We start from the raw sequence: 20,137 nt of genomic DNA on the forward strand, positions 1-20,137 counted from the left end.
GTTGTTGTTGTTGTTGTTGTTGTTGTTGTTGTTGTTGTTGTTGTTGTTGTTGTTGTTGTTGTTGTTGTTGTTGTTGTTGTTGTTTTTGTTGTTGTTGTTGTTGTTGTTGTTTTCTTATGGGGAACATTTCTATCATAAACTTGAAAAGCACTTGAGAGTGAAGACTTCCACCAAGCACATAGTATGCTAAAATGACCCTTATACTGTACTTCCCAAGGATAAAGAATCTTTAAATAATGATTTAAAAAAAAAGAAATCCTGGATCCACACAGTGATCCAGATCACAATAAACTTTAATCATTTGTTCCTTATGTCACCATCAACTTTTCCTGAAAGTGTTAATCCAAATTTGTTCGTAATTTTCTGACTGTTTTGCTATTCACACAGACAAACAAACCAATGCAGGCAGAAACATACACTTGTAACCTCCCTGGCAGAGGCACTCCCTGGTATTTGTTTGCATGCTTTAATAATTCACATGGCCAGTGAGAACTTAAATCTCTTGCATGAATAAAGTCCTTCGTGATATTATCAAGCACCATCTATGCATTTCTCTCTATTTTACACACACACACACACACACAAAATGGTGATGTTTTTCTATTCTTAACGTTTACTGTAAAACAAGGAATGTTCACATGCATTTGAATTTTGCAAATTTCGCGTGAGCCAAGATTCGCGAAATTAAAATGCACGCAAAAGTTCTCGTCTACACTATATGCATTGAATGTTAGAGGCAACTCGCGAATACTTCATACCCCGAAAATATCGTGTTTTACAGTATAATTTGTGTTAAATGTAGCTATTAAATGTAAATGCATAAGCAATTTTGTATGTACATGGAAATTGAACTGAAAGACTCTTCAAAAATGGATAACCATCCTCATATTTTGTGAGTGTAATCTTCATGGTTACTGCCCACCAGTGCACTCATTACAAATGAAAACAACCAATGATTTCTTTCATGTGTATGCCCTGAATGATAAAGTGCATCTTGCTGTAAATCTCATTGCATTGCTCCTTAATGATAAATGCAAATGTATGTGAGCCTTGAAGTACTGTATACCTGTACAGTGTATATTCAGAGGTTCGTCATCCCTTGGTGTTAAAGCGCTCCCCCCCCCCCCACCCCATTTGAGAATCCATGTTGCTTGCACATGATGGCTTACATGTGTACTTCCTTTCTTGATGGGCCATTCAATGTGGCTCTCTAAAGCCCACAAGGGGGCAGGTTGTAGGTTGCCTTTGACAGTCGATAGCAGGGGGGCTGGGCCAGGCGAACAAGGGGGATGACCTTATGGACAGGAGCTTAAAACCCCTCAACTGCAAACCGCCCCCCCCCCCTTGTGAATACCAATTGCAGACAAGTGTTAAATACCTTGAAAAGGCATGTGTTAATGCATGTGTGTGATATGATACATTCCCTCTTCGCCCAGTGACTCATTTAATATACATAATATCCCACAATTTGCATGTGGATTCAATCATTTTACTGGAGTCGCTGTTGGTTGAAGCCCTGTTTCGTGTGTTATATCGAGAATCAAAATCAGATGGTGTATACAGTACATCTTCCTGCATAATATTATGTATGAAGATGTTTCAAGGTTTTACATGTATATTTATGGAAACAAGAGGTATAGAGTCCACCTGGACGCCAATACACGTAGATGATGACAAATATGATGGAAATTTAATGTTTGCAAAATGGAATTGGCGGCTGCTGGATACTCACTGAAATATACTTTGTAGGCATTGTTCAGAATGTATAATTTAAAGTAAAACATAGTTTCCATCACAGAAGACTGCATTAATCTGTTGATTTTGCTCTTAGATAGAGACATACATACAATGTATCGATATGCATACGAAATGTGTGAAATAATACCATTCAGTTGGGTAATGATGAAAATGCGAAAATATTCCCAAAAAAGGTGTGCCGAGAGTATTGCAATCTCAGAGCATACCCAATCGTGGTTGCTACGTACAATATGTACATATGTACACGTACCAATATGCATAAGAAATGTGTGAAATAACACTGTGATAACATGATTTCAGTTGGGTAATGATGAAAATGTGAAAATATCCTCAAAAAAGGTGTGCTGAGAGTATTGCAATCTCAGAGCATACCCAGTCGTGGTTGCTACATACATATCGTCGCTGGGGCGACAAGACCTCGTATCTCAAAAATGTCAAATGTTCAGGAGAGCCAAAAAACATGGCGGCCAAAGCACTATACTGAATGGGATAGCCGTTCCTTTGACATGCCATGGTGGCTTCATTTTTGGGGTAAGACAGCTGGGATTTGGACAGGACATCACTTAACCGATTATTTGACCACTAATGCAAAAAAGTCATTTTCACCAAAATTTGAGATACAAGGTGTTGTCACCCCAGCGACGATATGTACATATTGTATACTGTATGTGATGTTTTATAAATTTCTGCTTTATTGGGCCATCAAACAGTATCCACTGTGTGAGAGAGAATAGCATGCAGCTTGTTTTCACTGTTGTGCTCATTAAAAAAAAAACTTTACTCTTTCTTTTCAGACTAGTTTTTCAGTGGTCCGGAATTGTCTTCTTAGATGGACACCCCCTAACCCACCCCACCCCATCCTCCTTCACTTAAAAAAGAACAAAAACAAAAACAAAAACAGGGGCCCCTGTAGTGCGCCCTCTGCATCCTATTGGAAGATCGCTTCGGTTGGATCCTTTGGAAAAAAGCTTTCTTCCGGCATCAAGATGCCAGTGAAGAGTACTGAAAGTTTTGCAAAGTAGAAAGCACAAGGGAAAGGTGGTTCAAGCTCATGGGTGACTATTTTACGTAAGTACTGTAAAAGTGGACATTTTTGCGTAAGTAATTTCTCACGCTCGGCCGGGTAAAATTAGGTTTGCATGTTCTTAATTCTGCGGAATCAAGACATCAATTACTGGAACATACGGCAAGCAAAAATATTTGTGTGCTTTTTATCTTTGCACTAGTTAGCTTCTGGTTGCACGAAATCTGCGAATATGGCAACATCGCAAGAATTTCCACTTTTACAGTACCGGTATGTAATAAGTGAATCATATCATGGGGCAGGAAAATTTTAAAAGCTTGGGAAAACATGGATACCCGACTTTTACATGTATTTCCTTTGAAATTCGATGTTACAGGTTCCTTGGTGCAAACACAAAACGAAAACAAAAATAGCTTGGGCATAATATATTGCAAGAAACATTCACATTTGTACATTGTATTGTATGCTTCAGCCCACAGTCTTTCAGTATCGAACAATGCAACAGTAATAATTACTATCGACACTTATTTTCAGCTCAACAGCTTTAATGAAGTGACTTCATCCTGCAAAAGGCTGCAGAGGGATTTCAGATTCTCAATCTATCTGATAACTAAACATGCACACACAGACACACAGACACACTCTCTATCAAGGTCTCTCTTCTCCTTGACCAAAGGAAATGAGATTTAATCTCATCATAAATAGCGCCCTTCTCTGTTTGCACACGCATTAAGTGCTACTTGCTACAATCTGATGTCACCATCACGGGTGGTGTGACGCACTCCATCGCCTTGGTAAATGTCAGCTGAGCGGTGGTCAAAAGTTCCACCACAAACAACCAGACATGACAGCCAGTACACCAGGGAGGTGGGAAGACTCTCTTCCCACCTCCCTGAGTACACCCAGGATGAGCACAGTCGGGACTGTCCTTAACCCTTTCCTTGCCAGGGACTTTGGCAACTGTGTTCATGGATATGGGGTTTTTCTGTACCAATCGGCCCTCAAAATGCACTTAAAGTGGAAATCTAGTCTAAATATAAGTTAGTCTGATAAGGTTAAGAAAGAGTAAAATATTACCAGTTCAACGGTAAAATTTTGATTGAAATCGGGTGAAGAATAAGAAGTTATGACATTTTGAAGTTTTGCTAATTTTTCAAGAAACAGTTCTTGAATGGTCAATATGAATATGCAAATGGCAAAGTGAGCATGTCATACCCTCACAACTTGCCGTATAGTTTGTACATAAAATTTTGAAATTTCCAGTTTTTCATTCAAACGCAAATATGCCCAAGGCTCAAATCCTGATACCATATATCTAACTGATCACTATTCTTAAGTTATTCAACCAGGAATACGTAACATGAATTTGTAAGATTTTATTCTTCTTTATCAGACGAACTTGTTTTTGGACTGGATTTCCCCTTTAAAAGGTTAAACTGCAATGCTCATTTGTGTTCACGTTGACTACTTAAATCACGTGTATGCATAATGGCAGCAGGTCATTGCATAGGAGATGGGAAAGTTACAGAGTTTTTAATATAGACTTGAACCATGAATAGAAAGGTATCAAAAATGATTTCATCACATTTCTTCTATTTTATACCACTGATTGTTCACAAACATACACTGTACATTGCAGTTCATAATAAAAGTCTTGCTCTTGGTCAATTATCCATCAAAGCAGCAACAATTGTAAAGTGAATATGGCACTTAAACTGAAGTCAATATTTTGTTTTGAATGAATTCAGTCTTAACATTAAAATGGGTACACATGCTTATAAAAGATGAATTTCTCAAATTAGAGCCATTTGATATAATACACACACATGCAATATTTGCTAAAGTTGTGGCACCTGTAGCTTTCATAGGGAATGTTTTATAATTCCTGACAACACCCTAAACATCTGTACACAGGTATCCATACAGTGTTTGGAGAATGCATATAATGCTTTGTTTGAAGTGATATGTGACATACAAGATGTACACCAAGGAGGTATACCTCCTTGCATACATGCAGCCTAGTACACCCATGTGTGTCATGTGAAATTATGACTCCAAAGAACAAGCTGGGACATTTTTTTTTTTTTTTTTCATTTGTGAAAAGCTCGTCAGCCAAAGTACAAATATCACAGCACTGTACATTGTATGACCAGTGTCTGGCCTTGGAAAGCTGTGTTTACAAAGATCTCATCATATCTTCCCTTTAACCAGTTGAGGACGGACTGATTTTGCTACAACACGTATTTCCCATCTTGTCCGAGTATACTTGGGACTCGTCCTAAATGGGTTAATATGCCTGTAAATCATATAGCTATACATAACAAGTCATATGATAGTAAAGGAGAGCAAGTTTTTCACAAGTTCTGTTCCATTGTGATGATAGAAGAAACCATCAAGCAAAACAATTCAAAAGGTATCACAAAAAATCTCAACAGCAACACATTGTCCATTAGACCAATGGTGAATCCCATCAATTCCATACAATCAGGTCAGATTTTTAATTAAACCTCTAGTACCATTGTACCTTTTCTATTAAAGCCAACTTGTCACAATTGTGTGGAATTTTTACACTGAACATATAAATTTGCATCACTGTATGATTACCCATTAAGAAACAAATTATATTACTGTCGTGATCTCTATTTGTATGATGTAGTAGACTGTAATTTGTCTCTATTAAGACTTCAAATAGAAACGTACAATGGAAACAAGAACACCAAAGGAAGTTACATGACTTCAAACTACTCTGAGGTCTGGGGAAGGAAGTGGTCTAATGCAGTTTGCATTTTTATGATGAAATCTCAAGTGGAGAACATTATTACATGTATCTCAGCAGTCAATCTGCAGTCACAAAGAAATACATTAGTAACTCACACATCAGTCCTTGTAATCTTCAGGCGACTGAGAGATTCAAAATTCAAAGAATATCTACAATATACTAACGACCAACTTCTAAAAAGCCCTCTGGCAGAATTGACTTAAATGCTGTCACATGCTATTATGATCCTGAATGCTTTTACCTCAGATTTCATCAATGTTTACTGAATAAGTTTTATGATGTTATTGACTACTGCACAAAGCCCTGAACTATGACTCATATCTATCAGATCTTTTTTTTTTTTTTTCAGGTGTAACTTCCGAGGACTTTGAATACACAGCACGAGGCGTTACAATGAATCAAGTTTTCTGAAAAATTAAGAATAAGTACAATGTAGCTGCAGTATCTACACACCAAAGAAAGATACATTTAAACTGCACTCTCGTTTTGTTTCTCCAATCAACTGCTCATAATGATATCAATAAATCTATAGTCTGCCACTTGCAAACTGCCAGGGTGGCATTATTGGTATGTAAACAATGACATTTGGCTTTGTTTGTGGAGCTACAGGTATGGCTCACTCCCCTCCCGAGTTTGCACACAAGAGCTGATAGGAGAGACACATTAAAATGCACTCTAGATAATGGATAGTAAACAGTCAAAGCTCATTACGGTGAGTTATTAGAGACCGAGCTCTTCAAAAAGGTACCTTTCAGTGGGATTTTAGTCCCCACTGTTTACTCTCCCATAATATCAAAGGTGTCAGTTTTTTATCAATGAAAATCCAATTCTGACTTTAAAATCAACATTTTGTATGAAAAGAAGTTAAATTAAATATATACGCCTATCCGGTGAATTTGCTAAATTGAAGCCATTGGTAATACTGTGTGTGAATTGCTAAAGTTGTAGCAGCTTTCTTCTTTTTTTTTAAACAAGTATTTTTAGAGTATTTGGAGAATGCATCTTTATGGCTTTGTTTGAGGTGATATCATGCAGCCTACAATGTGATACCCAAGTCTGTCATGTGAGTTAAAACTGGAGACCGAAAGCTCTTCAAAAGAGTACCTTTCGGTGGGGTTAAAAACCCATCGTTTAATCTTCATAATATCAAAGGTACATTTTGTATCATTCTATCAATGACAGTGCGTCTTTGACTTGTTCTTACTGTGGGATACTGACTTTTTGAATAATTCAAGCAAATAACATTATTAGGTAATTTCTTGATATTTGTACAAATGTACCACTTTCAACACAAATGAAAATAAAAACTTGTTTTTAGTTCATTTCATGTTTTCTTTTTTATTCTAATTCAGTATTTTCACAAGTTTTCTAGCAAATTGCAATGGCTTTGTTTTTCCAGATTGTGCTTGACTGCTCATTTTTATTATTACTTTTTTTTTTCTTTTTCTTTTCTTTTTTTTGGGGGGGGGGGGGGTGGGGGGCAAAGTGTACCTGTAGAGCTTTTGAATATCCAGCATAAATATCCCAAATCACAATTTTGATAAAGCTCCTGCGCAATATCGTAAGTTCTAGCTACAAGAGATGCATGTTGGTGTACTGGTTTCAAAGATCTTCAAACGCAGTCTGTAGCTTTTCTGTAACTCCCCAGTCTACTGTAGTCCAAGGCAATCTCCCACACCACATACATTTCTTGGCATTTCTGAAGGTAAATGTATCCTTATACAGTAGCATTAAGAAGAGCTCATGCATACCTTCTAATGCTTGGAAGGTACACGGGGAATAGTACATGTATACCTGAATGGCACATGTATACGAGGGCTTTGTAGTTGTATAAAAGGGATGTATTAATAGCAAGGTTGTTATACAAATTAAGTTATATGGGACGTGGAGTTGGATTTTGTCCTTGATCTAGAATACTAGTCTACCTTTTGTAGATGTTTCCTGAGTAGACCTAAGCTTGGAGTGCTCTATGCTACTGAATATCACATTCAACAGTTACGTATCTTGTCATTTAACAAATTATCTTTAATGAAGTATTATGTCTGCAATAAATTTCTGTCTAAAAGCTACCTGGAGTATACCGTACATGTAGCAAGTCCCCTGTCTTCTCAATCCAAGTCAGATCATAGCTGATGTACACTGGCTGTACAGTAACCTACAGCAAGGACTCAACATTGGTGGTTGCCCAGGGGCTACTAAAAATTAATGCTGAGCCACAAAACTGTTCCAAAAAAGTGTATCATTTGGTGGCTTGATCAGGCAAGTAAAGGGCAGCTAAGATTCAAAATACAACTATCTAGATTGCTTGTTTCTTGTTATTTCAATAATGATATGAGTAGCCCATACAGGCCATCTGAGAGAGAAAAAAAAAAGTTAAAACTATAAAGTGTTGAGCCCCATGTAAGGAGATCCAAAATCTAAACACATTCTAAGCTTGTATGACTCCAACACATCAGTGCCCTGAAGAAATGAGCATCATGACATCATATCATTTATGCTGATCATGAAACACAAGAAGCAATAGTATAACAATGACACACAGTCAATAGAACTTCTATATCTTAGTTGTAATTGTACATGGTTATGTACATACAAATATCTTGACAGAAATTTCTATGTGAATCTTAGCAAATTTCCATTATGAAAAATACAAAAATCTGCTTGAAAGACAGATCTGTTCAGACCTAACTTTAGTACAATCAACTAGCAGTTATACACACAAACACAAGATGTTTTGTGATGTTTTTATACTTTGGTCATGATTTACCAAAGAAAAATATGTTGATAAAAACACAACACAATTAAAATGAAGACACTGGCACCTTCATGGGCAGAGACACAAAAATAGTTGCAAGATGTTGTTGTTTTTGTTCCTGTGACATTAAGGTTGTAACTCAAGAGGCATACCAATCAGCTTACAAATGTATTCATAGTCCCATAAGAGGTGCTTACAAAACGCATGTTTTCCATTGTAAAACTGTCTGTGTGGCAATTTATGATGACTTTGGACTGCCATGAAGTCATGAATTTTTCCCCACATCAGAACTCCAAGCTAGATTGCCAGCATGTTGTGTTTCTGTTTACCAAGTTACCTTCCCAAAGGAGATTATGTTTTTGCCACCATTGTTGTTGTTGTTGTTGTTGTTGTTTTTTGTGTGTGTGAAAAATAACTCAAAAAATTATGAGATGGATTTGGATGAAATTTGCAGGAAAAGTTGATAATGACAGAAGAAACAGATTATTAAATTCTGGTAGTGATCTGGGAATTTTTTCAAAGTTTTGAAGGATCTTTTCTAATCTTTTGACAGATAGGGTCAATGAACTTGGGAGTTCAAGCTGTGCATATTTGAGGTTTGCATGTACGCCCACTAAAGTGCGTGCTGCAATGCTCTGCTTGGCCGGGCAAGGCATCATGCGGCTGGAAGTGGATGCCATACACAAATTATATTTATTGGATTGGGAAACTGGGTGATTTCCAGGATGTATATATGTACGAGTGGAAATCACTGATCTCTTAGGCTTAGTCTGTGGAAGAACAAGATCAGTGGTGCAAAATGGTGGAATGAACTGCTTGGTGGAGGTCTGTGCTCTCAGAGTGCTTCCCTAGTTTGTACTGTTTTGTTTACGACGACTGCAGGTCCAATGGGTTCTCGTCAGTGAACATAAAGCAGTTGTTTTGTCAGGAGAGCTCGACTAGCTCTGGGGTCACATTTACTCACATTTTATTGTATGATAGTGAGACAAGTTGTGCATACACTGAATGACACCCCCTCATGACACACAGCTCAAGTTCATCCCAGTAGGTTCCTATTATAGCTTCAGGAACAAGCTGCTTCACAAATCAAGGGATTACTGTATCAAGGTACCAAGGACGTACACATTAAGGGTAGATTCTAGCAGTTAAACGGTTCACTGCAGAGCTCTGCAGTTTTAAACAAACTCTTACCTGAGTGTGGATGTGATGTCGGTCGTCAAATACTATCCTCAAATGTACGTCCTATTCCATTTATGGCAAGGATCCAGACAAAAATACCCGTTGAGCAAACACAACGCATCGATCGATTGAAGAAGGCGCAACAACGGCTCCTGACAGGTCCTGTGTTGTAACGAGCGACCACCCGCCACACACTACGCCGCCAGCCCCCCGTCGTACGATCGTCAAAATCCCGTTGTTTTGCAAAGCCCGCTTTTTTACGATTCTTAATCCAATTCCTAGATGATGGTAGTGGAAAGGCCTAAACTGCAGTCCACGAGTAACAGAGAAGGCTCTACACAGCCTTCGATACAGCTGTCCATTCACGCTTCACAAAAGCTCTTCTCCACTAATCTGATGCTGAATGTAATTCTCGAAGAATAAAGGAAACAGCGCCTGGCTTTCACCGCGAATGGAGGGGAGGCTTTGAAAACAGACCGGTGACCGCCAGCAGCAGCTTGTGGTTGTGGTGGTTAGTATAGTAACGGAAGACGCCAAACGAGAGAGGGCAGTCCATCCAGACATGTGTACATGAGATTGTGCTGTGAGAGAGCAGCTAATAAGCATGAGCAACAGAGAGCAGCAGCTGAAAGAGGTCCATGACATTGGTGTGTGAGAAGTGGGCGTAAACATGCATGTTGAGAGTGGATGCACGTTGGTTTTGTGATGATCGAAACTCTTGAGGACTATCTAACCATGGACTACTATTTAGTAGCTCCATTATCTAACTGTTTTATAAGTTATTTCCACTGAGTCAAGAAATACGCATGCCTATACGTCGTAATAATAAATCATAGTTGTTTTTTTTTTTAATGGGCTTATCAAAATAGTATTTCTCATCACATGTCGTGTAAGTTGAGTCTTGGATAAGTACATTACTGAATTATGTCTCCCGATCGGCGCATGGCTTGGCTCCTGCGGCTCGGCTATGAACAAATAAAGTTATTAATAACCAGGGCCCTGTTGCATAAAACAAAAGATGCAATCACACCTAGAGTTAAAGAATCCACTGAGTCAGGTAGCTGCCAATCACAACTGAATACAGTGGCGGATCCAGAGGGGGCGCAACCGGCGCACGCTCCCCCTTATTTTTCGTCAAAAACAAAAGAAATAAAAAGAAAAAAAATGAAATGAAACCCGGAAGTGACACCAGAATATTAGTCACGCCCCCGCCCCCCCCCCCCCCCTCCTCCTTTACAGAATTCCTGGATCCGCCCCTGGAATATTCACATACTTTAGTTTGATTTTCTGACTTACGTTTGATCTCGACTTCTATGCAACAGGGCCAAGAAGTATTTGCCGGAAAAATTTCATCCATCAGGTATCACTGGTTTATATAAATAGATGTAGACACTACCTTCTAGTTAGATACTCATATACATGGCAATCAACATATCAGATTACACGGATTCTTAGTACAATTTTTGTAAACAATTTAATTATATATATATATATATATATATATATATATATATATATATATATATATATATATATATATATATATATATATAACCTTCGGTAAGAATCGCTAGACTACGTTTATTGCTCCATAGTTTATTTCTTTCTCCTCCTCCTTCTCTCTCCTCATTTTCCTCTTTCTCCTCCTTATTTTCTTTCTCCTTTTCTTCCTCAAAGTGTATCCTGTCATCCTCCCTTTTTCCTGTTCCTCCACTAGTGTTCCTTTTTTTTTTTCAAGTTCCACCTTTTCCTCCTCCTCAATGTTTCTTCTTATCTCCTCCTCCTCTCCTCTAGATCTTTCTTTTCTCCCCAATCTTCCTCCTCCTTTTCTTCTTCCTCCCTCTCGTCTTCCTCCTCCGGTCTCGTTTAACTCTCTTCTTCCTCTTAGCTCCTCTTCCGTTTTCATCTAGACTCCTGCTCCTTCTTAGACTTCCGATCTGGCTCCTCTCTCTGTCTTCCCGTTTAATGAGTTCCACTATAGCATCTCGATCTCGTTGGTCTTACGCAATGTCTCTGCTCCATTAAGATTTCATCATACATTTTTCTTCATTTAGTGAAGCCTCTTAGTTCAATATTAGAGGTATATTTTCTTCCCGTATATAGCTCCACCGTTTCAAGTTTTGTCATAGTGATATCACGAAGAACCACCTTGTAGTTGCAGGGTCTAAATGATGTTGATAATGATGATGATGATGATGATGATGATGATGATGATGATGATGATGATGATGATGATGATGATGATGATGATCCTCAGCATGCATTTTGTATAGCGCCATATCTGTTGTAGAACCATTCAAAGGTGCAGACTCCTCCAAGAGTCATGAAATGTGATGTTCAAAATGAAACGTGTGATCGGAGGAATGAATTGTTTTAAAATCTTTTGTTTGGTCTTTTGTGACACTGACTGTGTTTGTGACGGTGAGGTTGATCATATGATATTCGTGTGTAAATGTTTTGTTGCTATGATACGTTTGTGTTCTTCATTATTTCGTGTAGGAAGTATCAACTGTGCATTGTTCGAACTTGTATTCAGCAGATTTTTACGCCAATAAATTGTATAGTCTTCAATAGATTTCAGATCAGTTATGTTATATCAAGTCTTATATTATCATCAGTTTGACATGATTGTTCACGCTTTTTCAAATTAAAATTCAAATTCAAATGTTTTATTTTCACCTCTTTCAACAAAATGTACAAAAAGTGTAAATTCGACATGCGTTTGAAGGAATGATACCCATAGATAACAAAGAATAACATTTGTCAGTAGTCATTACAAAGTGACGCATTTTTCATACAAACATTTTTTTATTTATACATTCTGTGGGAAAAAAAAGTGGAGGTACCCACTCAATAGACTGTGATTGTACTATGTGGGCACCTCACAGGAAGAAAAAAAAATAGGTGAATAGCTTAAAACTACAAGTGTGCGGGAAATGAGTAAAGAAGGGGATAAAAGGGAGAAAGAGGAAACAGAAATAGAAGTAAAGAGACGAGAAAACTAAAAATAAAAAGCCTAGATCAATCGATACATTAAAGATTAAGCCCACATAGACTATTAGCCATATTAGAAGTGTATATAAAGCGTTGAAAGCGACCGAGAAAGTGACATATATGGAATTGCTGATAGCGGATCATAAAATTATTATCTGTTCTGTAAAGGCACGTAATAAAAGTATACAAATTCGCAATAAAATAAGCATGGGATGTGATGCGGAATGCCGCGAAAGACGCGACTTAACATGCCTAAGAAGAATCAATAGCATCCTGGTGCTTACAGAATAAAACCTGCATGCTTTAAAAAAATAGACAAACAAACTTAGTTTCTTTCTGTTACATCATAAGACTTAAGGAGGAATGATTTCAATCTTTTTTAGACGAATACAGTGAAGGAGCATTTTTTATGATACTTTTTATCTATTTATCTTATTTGTTTAATATTTCAGAGTTCATTGTTTTCTTGATAGTTGAACTCTGTTGGTCTGTTTGCTTTGTAATAAGTGAATTGTTTTTACACCGATATTGTTGAATAAAAATGTTTATGTGTTTACAAAATACTGAAAAGAAAGCAATAATAACAATAATGAAATAAAATGACGTAACAGCATATTACAATGAAGATAAACGAATAGGCCCTACATAAATAGATGCCATGTCGACCTTATAAGAGCGAGGATATATGCTCTAGATAAAATTTCTGCTTATCTTTTGACCGACAAGCCGACATTTTACATTGATTAGGGTTCGCAAATGCATCCTGAAAACGGCATAAACTCTAAACAACAACAACAACAATAACATAAAATACTGGAGTAACCAATGGGGAAGAAGAAGAAGAAGAAGAAGAAGAAGAAGAAGAAGAACAAGAAGAACAAGAACAAGAAAAAGAAGAAGACGTCTTAACACTTCTCAAAGCACGTCATTTTCACGTTGACCGTCCTATACCTTTATGAACACTGCAGCACGATCAGGAAGTTCATTGACCTTAATCCCGGCGCCACGTACCAACTCGTTTGGACAACATTGGTGTTTGTGTGAAAATAACAATGTAAAAGCACAATGTATGCATTCAGCGATAAGGTGTGCGCAAACAGTTGTCATAACCAATTCTCATGCTGGTAGGATGTGTCGAGAGCTGCACGGGGCGAGCAATGGATTACCTGGTTATTGTGGTTGCTCCTGTACAGCAGGTGTGAGGGTGTTATAACATTGAGTGAAAGAAGAAGAAAACAAAAAACAGACATGCCTTAATAAAAGTTAACACATAATAAAAAACACAAAAACAAACACAACAAAATTACGATGACAATTGGCATTCCAGCAAGAGTTAAGAGTTGATATTATAAATGAACTTCTTATGAAATAGGGCCCTGGTCAACTCATAGCTCATGGATACATCAGAGGTATTAGGTCATAACTCCATGAAATTTATGGAATAGGCTATATCCGATCAAAGAGCATCACTGCGGGGGAAAAAAACACGAAAATAGAAACAAAATCAGAAACGTGTTCTTGTCAATAAAGCTTGATATTTATTAATAGGGACTGGTTACAGTTGGCTAAGGACAAAGATATTAGCATTATTGGCATCTGTTGTTATTGCAATGCGTTAGTTTGATGAAATGATCGATACCATAGTGAACCACTAGTCCTGTTCAAGAGAGTGACGCCATGCTAACACCACAATAGCCAATAATCGTATTATCGTACATCACCACTTTATCCAGTCGGTTCAAGAGTGTAGTTCATGATGCATTATTATATATAGGAGATCACATTATTTCAAGGTCATATTCCGTCGTAACAGCCAAACTGCGGAATGTCGGCGAGATAAAACAAAAAGATTATTTCTCTGATCACAACTTTTACTTGAAATTCGAATTAGGCCTATTTCCACGATTCCCTCCGTCGTTTAATTTTGGGTCAACGGACGGCCATCATGGTATAGGTAATTCTAAAAGCATGCAGCTAAATACAAACAAAACTATGATAGCATAAATCGAAATTGCAACTAAATACAGATGTATAGCATAAATCGAAATTTCAGAGACGGTCGCAGGAAACGAAATTTAGCTCGCGCGTACATGTACTATGCGTTATCTGGCTGCAGTGATTCAATTTCCCCGTTTGGCCTCCTTTATTGATTATTTTAATTCTTATCAAATATTCTATTTTCGTCTGAAGGGCGGCTGGCTGGACTCCATCAAGAATTGCTGAAACAACAAAACATATGAAAGTGGATAACAAAATGGTCACCAACCTTTACGAGATGAAACAGTGAAATAACGTTGTTGATGATTATTGCTGTCCACTTGGATATGTCTACGTACGAATGAAGGGATTTTGGATTTACAAATTTTGGCGATCATACTCTGATATCATTCATTATGTGACCCCGCATCACCAAAAACGAACAAAAAGTCGCCAGACATGGATTTTTAGTTAAGGGCAGATTCTGAAAGACGGACTCTAGCTTTAAAAATATGTATAACTCAATATAAATGGATGCTCCTAACCTCTCTAAATGTTGGAAAGAAAGCACACACTCTGGAAAAGAAGCTCTGGAGTATAGGGTCTATTCAAGCACTTAATATTTACAAGCTGTGCTCTGTTCAGCTAACTAACAAATTGTCAAATACGGGATGTAAAACTCCAAAGCAACAACGAAGGAATATCAAGTCACGCTGAGACTGTGCATAGGTCATCAACATATTCTGTCCATGACTAATACCAACTTTTAAATCACATCATTCTATAAAAAGTGTTCTTGAAAAAATCCTAAAAAACACGATTTCCCATTTGTTTTATGATCCCAAACGTTGGAATAATGTAGAAGAAGAATTGCTCTTTTAGTAACTATGAAAAAACTCAAGATTGACTAGATTAACCCATTACCTATTTTTTTGTCCTCGCGTAAAAATACGGATGTGCGACTCTTTGTTGGTTTAAATGCACGGCCAATTATCCCCCCCCCCCCGAAAAAAAAGAAAGAATCTCTTATATGACCTATATACATTGAACAAAAAAAAAAGACAATCTTATATCACCTAAATACACACACACACACAAAAAGAAAATTGAGAGAAATCCATTGCTTGCATTGTATATAGATTGGAAGAACGAAGACATCTTCAGTAAATATTTATTATGAATGACTTGAATACAAGTCAAACATCCCGGTTTCCTAACGATTCAATCTTATGAAAATTTCCAAGGAAGATAGCTTTTGAATTCATTGCACCTGTTCCTAATAAAGTTCACTTTAATGGACTACCTGGAATTTATTTATCTATTAAAAAAAAAAAAAAAAAAACACTAGCTGCTGCTGTGTTGTGTGAACACGAGCCTCATGGAAATCTATTATTCTTTGTCAGGAATAACCTTTCCACATGTTTATATTCTACATTAACCTTTCGATGTCTATCAGTCGTAATATATATATATATATATATATATATATATATATATATATATATATATATGAATATTTGTTGTTTTTTGCAAGTAACAAACATAATGCCACCACTTAATCATAATATGGGAGTTACGAATGGCTTCAAAATCAACGGCCATATTTTGCAAAACAGTTTCAAATTCGTAAACATCCCGTGGAAAATGATAAACCAAATCGAAAGCGAAATTATGAATCGGTTGCCCAAGTTCGTGTAAATAAAATAAACTTTCAAGAGCCAAGTCTTATATCAGAAGCCTTGAACGATTTATTTGTTAAAAAAAGAAAGAAAAAAGGCCAGGTCTTGCCAGCAACATACCACAACCTAATACATGTAAATATTTCAATCAAATCATACGGAAATTCATCGTCTTTATTCTTTGCCCTAGATGTAGGAGAAGACATTAAAGAAATGATATACAATTTAAATACGTGAAAATAAAGTTTGTAGTTTTGACGGTGTAACAAAATTCCTCTGAAAGCATACTTCTAACAAAATTATCTCTTCTTTAACACGTGTTTTAAAAAGTACATGGCTGCGTGAAAATCGCTAGTCATTCCTACACGTAAAAGAGAAATAGATAGAAGCTGGTATTTCTTTTTTAAATGTCCAAGGCCTTTAACATGAAAAAAATCGTGATATTTTGATATACTAATCTTACCTTTATGCAGGGTTCCATATTAGCGGCAGCCGAATGGCCCGGGTCCACTAAAAATTGGTGTCGGGTCACCAAATTTATCTTGTGGTAGTCAGATCGGGCAACTAACATGCAATAGTTCACTGCTACTTCTGCTTTTATTTCTGACCACTAGGCCTACATATCTTTCTCGCGCCACCTAAATTTGTGATACATGTATTAAGATTTTAGTGTTCCGTACGGGGGCACCAGATAAAAAAAAAAAAGAAAAAAAAAGAAAGTTACTGTTGAGCGCTACGTTATGTAATCCCTGCAAAGACCTGGGACTGTTCCAAAAACTGTGTCTGTCCAATAGAGAATATTTCATTTGTTTATTTTTTTTTTAAACGACATCACAATCCCTGAAGCATATGTTGTGATGTTCCACATCGTGTAACATCGTGATTCCAAAATCTTCCTATAGAGACTGTTAACAATGAACTGACATTTTTATCCAATATTGGGTACATGAAGCTAAGTTATCAAGGAAACACAAAACAAACTAAATCTCCTACCTTAATAGAAGGTGCACAAGGTGTTTTCTAACAACAATCAAACAATTCGTTTCCATGTCACACTATAATCTAAATTCAAAACAAAGAGATATTGATAATATGACCTTTCATGGAAATCCAACATTATTTATATATCAAAAAATAACTTTTAAGAAGTAACGGAATTCTTTACAAACTTACAAAATATATTTCCCGCTAATATTCTGCAACACTATGATGGTACTTTAACGAACTCATTCATGAATTATGATAGTTTAGCATGAGGAAATAGTGTATATTCTTCTTGATACATCATAGATTCCTATCATTTAGAAACGTGTTTATGGCTATTTTTTCCTCATTCAATCAAAATATTCTTAAAAAAAATAGTAGTCAAAATGAATAACTCATTTTGTATAACGTAGAATATATTGTTTATGCTTAAAATCATCCACTTACAGATGACTTCCCTGCGGCGTATCTTCAGCCATATTTAGAAAGAAAAAACAACAACTACGAATTCCGTGCTCATCCAATCCAACGAAGTCATTTGTACCATTTAACACTCAAAATAATGTATATACAGTATATATATATATATATATATATATATATATATATATATATATATTTCAGTAAACAAAGTATTTAATCACAGTCCTAAATTGTGGAATGACCTCCCAAATAACGTCACTATTAGCCCTTCCCTCTCCCCAATTTCAAAAGCAGATTAAAATCGCCGCTGTAAAAAAAAAGCAGGACAAAGAAATCATTTAATCTGTGACATTATTATCAAGAACATTATCTCTTCATCCTGTGTTGTTCAGGCAGATCGAGATTCAGTTTGACATGTCTATATGTTATACATTATATGTCTTTTCCTCAACAATGAATGAAGTGGTGCTCATTATTCAATTCAATTCAATTCAATGTTTTATTTCATTTTTCGACAAAAAAAGATATGAACATCATTTTTTTTTTGATAACAGAAATTAAGGTGCGTAAAGTATAACATGAAAGAATATATATACAATGATTGTACCACCTTATAATAATTATACACGATCATATAACTCAAGTGATTAGAAGTAATTATACAGTATGCAAAATTCGAAAAATGGAGGGACCCACTAAGAAGACAAAGCTTGTAGATTGTGGGCCCCTCAGAGGTGCCTTTTTGCCCTATTTTCCCGCTATTTTCCCGCTTTTTTGTCTATCATTTATAATAATAATAATAAGCAGAAATAGAATGTATTAACCCTTATGGATAATTTTGTTTCAAGAATTGACTTATCTTTTCTATGATCTAAGGATGCACTCAACCAACAGAACCGACTAGTACTTACAAGCATCTTATAGTTGGTTCCATCATATTTTTACCATTATTTGTTGAGGTCTTTGTTTCCATCATTTATTTGAATCAAATCTTTGTGTTTTTCGCCTGCTCTTCCATCATTGCATCTACTTTTGTAATTAGAGTATCCATTTCACATATTATCGTGATGATCTTATATATACATATACATGTATATATATATATATATATATATATATATATATATATATATACAATGTGTGTATATATATATATATATATATATATATATATATATATATATATATATATATATATATATATATATAATACACATATTTTGGTGGGGTTTTTTTTTCCCGGTCTGGAGTCTGGAGTGTGTGTATTATATATATGTATATACATATTTGTGTTTTTTTTTCCTGGTCTGGAGTCTAGAGTGTGTGTATTATATATATATATATATATATATATATATATATATATATATATAAGAAGAAAGAGTCTCAAGTACGCCATGGATCCAACGATTACAAAAAATTTTTATTACAAAAAATTAAAAATTTTTTGTAATCGTTGGATCCATGGCGTACTTGAGACTCTTTCTTCTAATAATTACAACATTCGAAGTCCAACACGTGGAAAATTCCAAGATGAACATTTTATATATATATATATATATATATATATATATATATATTATATATATATATATATATACACACACACATATATACATATACATGTAGTGAGGATAATGATAATTCGGATCTCATGTAAAATGATATTTGGATCAAGATTTTTGTGTGGTTGAATGGGAAACTTTAAGTGATGACATCATCATATCATCTCATTTGCATATGTTCTTGGGACCAACTTCTTTGTCTTGTGGAAATATGTATGACTTTGGCAGTCCAAAACTTTATTTTGCATCAAATTTTGATAAAAGACTTACTATTCAATCTGCCTGATGATATTACTACAGTGGACTCCTCAGTTGTAATGAAGTCCTCGGGAAAAGCAGTTTTTTTTTTCTTTATACACTGTATCAAAATTTTGTTGTAGCCAAACAAATAAACAGTAAAAATACATAGAGTACATAATGTTGCGGCCTGAATTTTTACTTTGTTGTAACCAGAATTTTGTTATGTCTGTGTTCGTTATTAATAGGAGTGCACTGGACTATGTTTTTATTCATCTATCACACACTCAACAAAGTCTGCTTAACTGGAAGTGACAGTGTGCTGAAACATATGCAAATACAGGCAACTCCGGTTATGTCCTTGGGTCCAGCAGTTTCCTTCCTTTGTATTGGAATTCTGATATACACCTGTAGCTGAAAAAAAAAAATCAGTATTATATAGAAATGTAAATGATATTTTGGGATCACTGAACGTTTATTTTGTTGTAACAAAATGTTGGCATACTTGTGCACTGTATCAGCATTACTGTGATAAAATTGTTACTACTGTAGTAGTATCCCAATACTTTCCGTGTCCTCAATTTTTGTTTAACAGTACAGATCATGCGTAACAATATTCATACAAAGACTGGTAACAACAGTTTAAAAAAGAAAAGATACTGCAGCAATCAAAGAAGGTTTCACATTCACACAAATATTTTATTGGTACTATCGTGGCACAAAAAGCTTACAAAAAAAGAGCATTAAAATGAGGAATGTAGACATTCTGTACTTTTGCTTTCA

Source organism: Diadema setosum, chromosome 8, assembly GCF_964275005.1.
Source record: "Diadema setosum chromosome 8, eeDiaSeto1, whole genome shotgun sequence".
Classification (NCBI taxonomy): Eukaryota; Metazoa; Echinodermata; class Echinoidea; order Diadematoida; family Diadematidae; genus Diadema; species Diadema setosum.